We start from the raw sequence: 8,962 nt of genomic DNA, 5'->3' as shown, positions 1-8,962 counted from the left end.
AACACTACTGCACTAACACTACTACACTAACACTACTACACTACTACACTAACACTACTACACTACTACACTAACACTACTACACTAACACTAACACTACTACACTAACACTACTGCACTACTACACTAACACTACTACACTAACACTACTACACTACTACACTAACACTACTACACTAACACTACTACACTAACACTACTGCACTAACACTACTACACTACTACACTAACACTACTACACTAACACTACTACACTAACACTACTGCACTACTACACTACTACACTAACACTACTGCACTAACACTACTACACTACTACACTAACACTACTACACTAACACTACTGCACTAACACTACTGCACTAACACTACTGCACTAACACTACTACACTACTACACTAACACTACTACACTAACACTACTACACTACTACACTAACACTACTACACTAACACTACTACACTAACACTACTGCACTAACACTACTACACTACTACACTAACACTACTACACTAACACTACTACACTAACACTACTGCACTACTACACTACTACACTAACACTACTGCACTAACACTACTACACTACTACACTAACACTACTACACTAACACTACTGCACTAACACTACTGCACTAACACTACTGCACTAACACTACTACACTAACACTACTACACTAACACTACTGCACTAACACTACTACACTAACACTACTGCACTAACACTACTGCACTAACACTACTGCACTAACACTACTGCACTAACACTACTGCACTAACACTACTACACTAACACTACTACACTAACACTACTACACTACTACACTAACACTACTACACTAACACTACTACACTAACACTACTGCACTAACACTACTACACTAACACTACTACACTAACACTACTACACTAACACTACTGCACTAACACTACTACACTAACACTAACACTACTGCACTAACACTACTACACTAACACTACTGCACTAACACTACTACACTAACACTACTACACTAACACTACTACACTAACACTACTGCACTAACACTACTACACTAACACTACTACACTAACACTACTGCACTAACACTACTACACTAACACTACTACACTAACACTACTGCACTAACACTACTACACTAACACTACTACACTAACACTACTACACTAACACTACTGCACTAACACTACTACACTAACACTACTACACTAACACTAACACTACTACACTAACACTACTACACTAACACTACTACACTAACACTACTACACTAACACTACTACACTAACACTACTACACTAACACTACTACACTAACACTACTACACTAACACTGCTGCACTAACACTACTGCACTAACACTAACACTACTACACTAACACTACTGCACTAACACTACTGCACTAACACTACTACTACTACCTGTCTCAACCCCCCCTCTCTTCCCCAGGGCCCCCCAGGATCTCCTCGTGCCCCCCTTCGTGTGCAGCTCACGAGGACCGGGGTCTCTGTGAAGGTTGTGGGGGGCTCGGAGCCTTGACGGGGTCGTGTCAATGGAGGGCGGGCCCCCTCAGAGGTGAGAGACACTCATAGACACCCATAGAGACCCCTATAGACCCCTATAGACCCCTATAGACCCCTATAGAGACTCATAGAGACACATATAGACTCATAGAGACACATAGAGACTCATAGAGACCAATAGAGACTCATAGAGACACTCATAGAGACACATAGAGACTCATAGAGACACATAGAGACTCATAGAGACACATAGAGACCCCTATAGAGACTCATAGAGACTCATAGAGACCCATAGAGACACATAGAGACCCCTATAGAGACTCATAGAGACCCCTATAGAGATACATAGAGACACATAGAGACTCATAGAGACACATAGAGACACATAGAGACTCATAGAGACTCATAGAGACTCATAGACACCCATAGAGACTCATAGAGACACATAGAGACACATAGAGACTCATAGACACCCATAGAGACTCATAGAGACTCATAGAGACACTCATAGAGATACATAGAGACTCATAGAGACTCATAGAGACACATAGAGACTCATAGAGACTCATAGAGACACATAGAGACTCATAGAGACACATAGAGACTCATAGAGATACATAGAGACTCATAGAGACTCATAGAGACACATTGAGACTCATAGAGACTCATAGAGACTCAAAGACACCCATAGAGACACATTGAGACCCCTATAGAGATACATAGAGACCCATAGAGACACATAGAGACACTCATAGAGACACATAGAGACTCATAGAGACACATAGTGACTCATAGAGACTCATAGAGACACATAGAGACCCCTATAGACCCCTATAGAGATACATAGAGACTCATAGAGACTCATAGAGACTCATAGAGACTCATAGAGACACATAGAGACTCATAGAGACTCATAGAGACACTCATAGAGACACATAGAGACTCATAGAGACCCCTATAGAGACTCATAGAGACTCATAGAGACTCATAGAGACTCATAGAGACCCCTATAGAGACTCATAGAGACACATAGAGACTCATAGAGACTCATAGAGACACATAGAGACTCATAGAGACTCATAGAGACACATAGAGACACATAGAGACTCATAGAAATACATAGAGACACATAGAGACACATAGAGACTCATAGAGACACATAGAGACCCATAGAGACTCATAGAGACACTCATAGAGACACATAGAGACACATAGAGAATCATAGAGACTCATAGAGACTCATAGAGACACTCATAGAGACACATAGAGACACATAGATACTCATAGAGACTCATAGAGACACATAGAGACCCATAGAGACTCATAGAGACACTCATAGAGACACATAGAGACACATAGAGAATCATAGAGACACTCATAGAGACTCGTAGAGACTCATAGAGACTCATAGAGACACATAGAGACTCATAGAGACCCCTATAGAGACTCATAGAGACTCATAGAGACTCATAGAGACTCATAGAGATACATAGAGACTCATAGAGACACATAGAGACCCATAGAGACCCCTATAGACCCCTATAGACCCCTATAGAGACTCATAGAGACTCATAGAGACTCATAGAGATACATAGAGACTCATAGAGACTCAGAGACACATAGAGACACATAGAGACTCATAGAGACTCATAGAGACACATACAGACTCATAGAGACACATAGAGACACATAGAAACTCATAGAGACTCATAGAGACACATAGAGACACATAGAGACTCATAGAGACCCCTATAGAGATACATAGAGACTCATAGAGACTCATAGAGACCCATAGAGACTCATAGAGACACTCATAGAGACACATAGAGACTCATAGAGACACATAGAGACTCATAGAGACTCATAGAGACACATAGAGACTCATAGAGACTCATAGAGACTCATAGAGATACATAGAGACTCATAGAGACACATAGAGACACATAGAGACTCATAAAGACTCATAGAAACCCATAGAGACTCATAGAGACACTCATAGAGACACATAGAGACACTCATAGAGACCCCTATAGACCCCTATAGAGACTCATAGAGACTCATAGAGACTCATAGAGACCCATAGAGACTCATAGAGACTCATAGAGACTCATAGAGACACATAGAGACTCATAGAGACCCATAGAGACTCATAGAGACACATAGAGACTCATAGAGACTCATAGAGACCCATAGAGACTCATAGAGACCCCTATAGAGATACATAGAGACTCATAGAGACTCATAGAGACACATAGAGACTCATAGAGACACATAGAGACTCAAAGACACCCATAAAGACACATAGAGACCCCTATAGAGACACATAGAGACTCATAGAGACTCAAAGAGACACATAGAGACTCATAGAGACACAGAGACACACATAGAGACTCATAGAGACTCATAGAGACACTCATAGAGACTCATAGAGACAGATAGAGACACATAGAGACACATAGAGACTCATAGAGACACATAGAGACTCATAGACACCCATTGAGACCCCTATAGACCCCTATAGAGACTCATAGAGACTCATAGAGACACATAGAGACACATAGAGACTCATAGAGACACATAGAGACTCATAGAGACTCATAGAGACACATAGAGACTCATAGAGACACATAGAGACTCATAGAGACTCATAGAGACACATAGAGACTCATAGAGACTCATAGAGACACATAGAGACTCATAGAGACTCATAGAGACTCATAGAGACACTCATAGAGACACATAGAGACACATAGAGACTCATATAGACCCCTATAGAGACTCATAGAGACTCATAGAGACACATAGAGACTCATAGAGACTCATAGAGACACTCATAGAGACTCATAGAGACACATAGAGACTCATAGAGACACATATAGACTCATAGAGACTCATAGAGACACATAGAGACCCCTATAGACCCCTATAGACCCCTATAGAGACTCATAGAGACTCATAGAGACTCATAGAGACTCATAGAGACACTCATAGAGACACATAGAGACACATAGAGACTCATAGAGACCCCTATAGAGACTCATAGAGACTCATAGAGACACTCATAGAGACACATAGAGACACATAGAGATTCATAGAGACCCCTATAGAGACTCATAGAGACTCATAGAGACACATAGAGACTCATAGAGACTCATAGAGACACATAGAGACCCCTATAGAGACTCATAGAGACTCATAGAGACACTCATAGAGACACATAGAGACACATAGAGACTCATAGAGACCCCTATAGAGACTCATAGAGACTCATAGAGACACATAGAGACTCATAGAGACTCATAGAGACACTCATAGAGACTCATAGAGACACATAGAGACTCATAGAGACACATAGAGACTCATAGAGACTCATAGAGACTCATAGAGACACATAGAGACTCATAGAGACTCATAGAGACACATAGAGATACATAGAGACTCATAGAGACACATAGAGACTCATAGAGACTCATAGAGACCCATAGAGACTCATAGAGACACTCATAGAGACACATAGAGACACTCATAGAGACCCCTATAGACCCCTATAGAGATACATAGAGACTCATAGAGACTCATAGAGACTCATAGAGACTCATAGAGACCCATAGAGACTCATAGAGACCCCTATAGAGATACATAGAGACTCATAGAGACTCATAGAGACACATAGAGACTCATAGAGACACATAGAGACTCATAGAGACACATAGAGACACATAGAGACTCATAGAGACTCATAGAGACACATAGAGACACATAGAGACTCATAGAGACACTCATAGAGACTCATAGAGACACATAGAGACTCATAGACACCCATAGAGACTCATAGAGACCCCTATAGAGATACATAGAGACACATAGAGACTCATAGAGACACATAGAGACTCATAGAGACACATAGAGACTCATAGAGACTCATAGAGACCCCTATAGAGACACATAGAGACACATAGAGACACATAGAGACTCATAGAGACACATTGAGACCCCTATAGAGACACATAGAGACACATAGAGACTCATAGAGACACATAGAGACACATAGAGACACATAGAGACCCCTATAGAGACACATAGAGACACATAGAGACTCATAGACACCCATAGAGACACATAGAGACCCCTATAGAGACACATAGAGACTCATAGAGACACATAGAGACTCATAGACACCCATAGAGACTCATAGAGACTCATAGACACCCATAGAGACTCATAGAGACTCATAGAGACACATAGAGACCCCTATAGAGACACATAGAGACACATAGAGACCCCTATAGAGACACATAGAGACTCATAGAGACACATAGAGACTCATAGACACCCATAGAGACTCATAGAGACTCATAGAGACTCATAGAGACTCATAGAGACACGTAGAGACACATAGAGACTCATAGAAACTCATAGAGACTCATAGACACCCATAGAGACTCATAGAGACTCATAGACACCCATAGAGACACATAGAGACTCATAGAGACTCATAGAGACACGTAGAGACACATAGAGACACATAGAGACTCATAGAGACCCATAGAGACACATAGAGACACATAGAGACTCATAGAGACCCCTATAGAGATACATAGAGACACATAGAGACACATAGAGACTCAAAGACACCCATAGAGACTCATAGAGACCCCTATAGAGATACATAGAGACTCATAGAGACACATAGAGACTCATAGAGACACATAGAGACACATAGAGACTCATAGAGACTCATAAACACCCATAGATACTCATAGAGACACATAGAGACACATAGAGACTCATAGAGACCCCTATAGAGACACATAGAGACCCATAGAGACTCATAGAGACTCGTAGAGACACATAGAGACACATAGACCCCCATAGAGACTCATAGAGACACTCATAGAGACAGATAGAGACACATAGAGACTCATAGAGACTCATAGAGACACTCATAGAGACAGATAGAGACACATAGAGACTCATAGAGACTCATAGAGACACATAGAGACTCATAGAGACACGTAGAGACACATAGAGACACATAGAGACACTCATAGAGACAGATAGAGACACATAGAGACTCATAGAGACTCATAGAGACACATAGAGACTCATAGAGACACATAGAGACACATAGAGACACATAGAGACACTCATAGAGACACATAGAGACTCATAGAGACTCATAGAGACACATAGAGACTCATAGAGACACATAGAGACACATAGAGACACATAGAGACTCATAGAGACACATAGAGACACTCATAGAGACCCATAGAGACACATAGAGACACTCATAGAGACCCATAGAGACACATAGAGACACTCATAGAGATCCATAGAGACACATAGAGACTCATAGAGATCCATAGAGACACATAGATACTCATAGAGACACCCATAGAGACACATAGAGACTCATAGAGACACATAGAGACTCATAGAGACCCCTATAGAGATACATAGAGACACATAGAGACACATAGAGACTCAAAGACACCCATAGAGACTCATAGAGACCCCTATAGAGATACATAGAGACTCATAGAGACCCCTATAGAGATACATAGAGACTCATAGAGACCCCTATAGAGATACATAGAGACACATAGATACTCATAGAGACACATAGAGACGCATAGAGACTCATAGAGACTCATAGAGACACATAGACCCCCATAGAGACTCATAGAGACACTCATAGAGAAACCCATATACACCCATAGAGACTCATAGAGACTCATAGACACCCATAGAGACTCATAGACACCCATAGAGACTCATAGAGACCCCTATATAGATCCATAGAGACACATAGAGACTCATAGAGACACATAGAGACTCATAGAAACCCCTATAGAGATACATAGAGACTCATAGAGACTCATAGAGACTCATAGAGACTCATATAGACTCATAGAGACCCCTATAGAGATACATAGAGTCACATAGAGACTCATAGAGACACATAGAGACTCATAGAGACCCCTATAGAGATACATAGAGACACATAGAGACTCATAGAGACTCATAGAGACTTATAGAGACACATAAAGACTCATAGAGACCCCTATAGAGACTCATAGAGACTCATAGAGTTACATAGATACTCATAGAGACTCATAGAGACTCATAGAGATACATAGAGACTCATAGAGACACATAGAGACCCATAGACACCCATAGAGACCCCTATAGAGATACATAGAGACTCATAGAGACACATAGAGACCCATAGACACCCATAGAGACCCCTATAGAGATACATAGAGACTCATAGAGACTCATAGAGACACATAGAGACTCATAGAGACACATAGAGACCCATAGACACCCATAGAGACCCCTATAGAGATACATAGAGACTCATAGAGATACATAGATACTCATTGAGACTCATAGAGACTCATAGAGACTCATATAGACTCATAGAGACACATAGAGACTCATAAAGACCCCCATAGAGACTCATAGAGACTCATAGAGACTCATAGAGATACATAGAAACACTCATAGAGACACTCATAGAGACACATAGAGACACATAGAGACTCATAGAGACACATAGAGACTCATAGAGACCCCTATAGAGACTCATAGAGACTCATAGAGACCCCTATAGAGATACATAGAGATACATAGAGACTCATAGAGACTCATAGAGACCCCTATAGAGACACATAGAGACTCATAGAGACTCATATAGACTCATAGAGACACACAGAGACTCATAGAGACCCCCATAGAGACCCATAGAGACTCATAGAGACACATAGAGACCCACAGAGACACATAGAGACCCATAGAGACCCATAGAGACACACAAAGAGACCCATAGAGACCCCCATAGAGACACCCATAGAGACCCATAGACACACATAGAGAGCCATAGACACAGAGACCCATAGAGACCCCCATTTAGACCCACAGAGACCCACAGAGATCCATAGAGACCCATAGAGACACACACAGAGACCCATAGAGACCCCCATAGAGACCCCCATAGAGACCCCCATAGAGACCCCCATAGAGACCCCCATAGAGACACATAGAGACCCATAGACACACATAGAGACCCATAGACACACAGAGACCCATAGAGACCCCCATTTAGACCCACAGAGACCCACAGAGATCCATAGAGACCCATAGAGACACACACAGAGACCCATAGAGACCCCCATAGAGACACCCATAGAGACACACAGAGACCCAAGAGACCCATAGACACACAGAGACCCATAGAGACCCATAGACACACAGAGACCCATAGAGACCCCCATAGAGACACCCATAGAGACACACAGAGACCCATAGAGACCCATAGACACACAGAGACCCATAGAGACCCATAGACACACAGAGACCCATAGAGACCCCCATAGAGACACCCATAGAGACACACAGAGACCCATAGAGACCCATAGACACACAGAGACCCA

General features: G+C 41.9%; 1 long non-coding RNA gene across 1 annotated transcript in view; it reads left to right on the top strand.

The window, feature by feature from the left end:
- Positions 1-1,454: 1,454 nt before the first annotated feature.
- LOC144955244 (uncharacterized) overlaps positions 1,455-8,962 on the top strand; it is a 10,135-nt gene continuing 2,627 nt past the window's right edge. The window contains exon 1 of the long non-coding RNA XR_013641571.1: positions 1,455-1,575. This is a non-coding gene — a long non-coding RNA (uncharacterized LOC144955244). The remainder of the gene's footprint in view (positions 1,576-8,962) is intronic.

Source organism: Lampetra fluviatilis, unplaced genomic scaffold (genome assembly GCF_964198595.1).
Source record: "Lampetra fluviatilis unplaced genomic scaffold, kcLamFluv1.1 SCAFFOLD_680, whole genome shotgun sequence".
Lineage (NCBI taxonomy): Eukaryota > Metazoa > Chordata > Hyperoartia > Petromyzontiformes > Petromyzontidae > Lampetra > Lampetra fluviatilis.
This window is presented reverse-complemented; position numbering and strand designations above follow the sequence as displayed.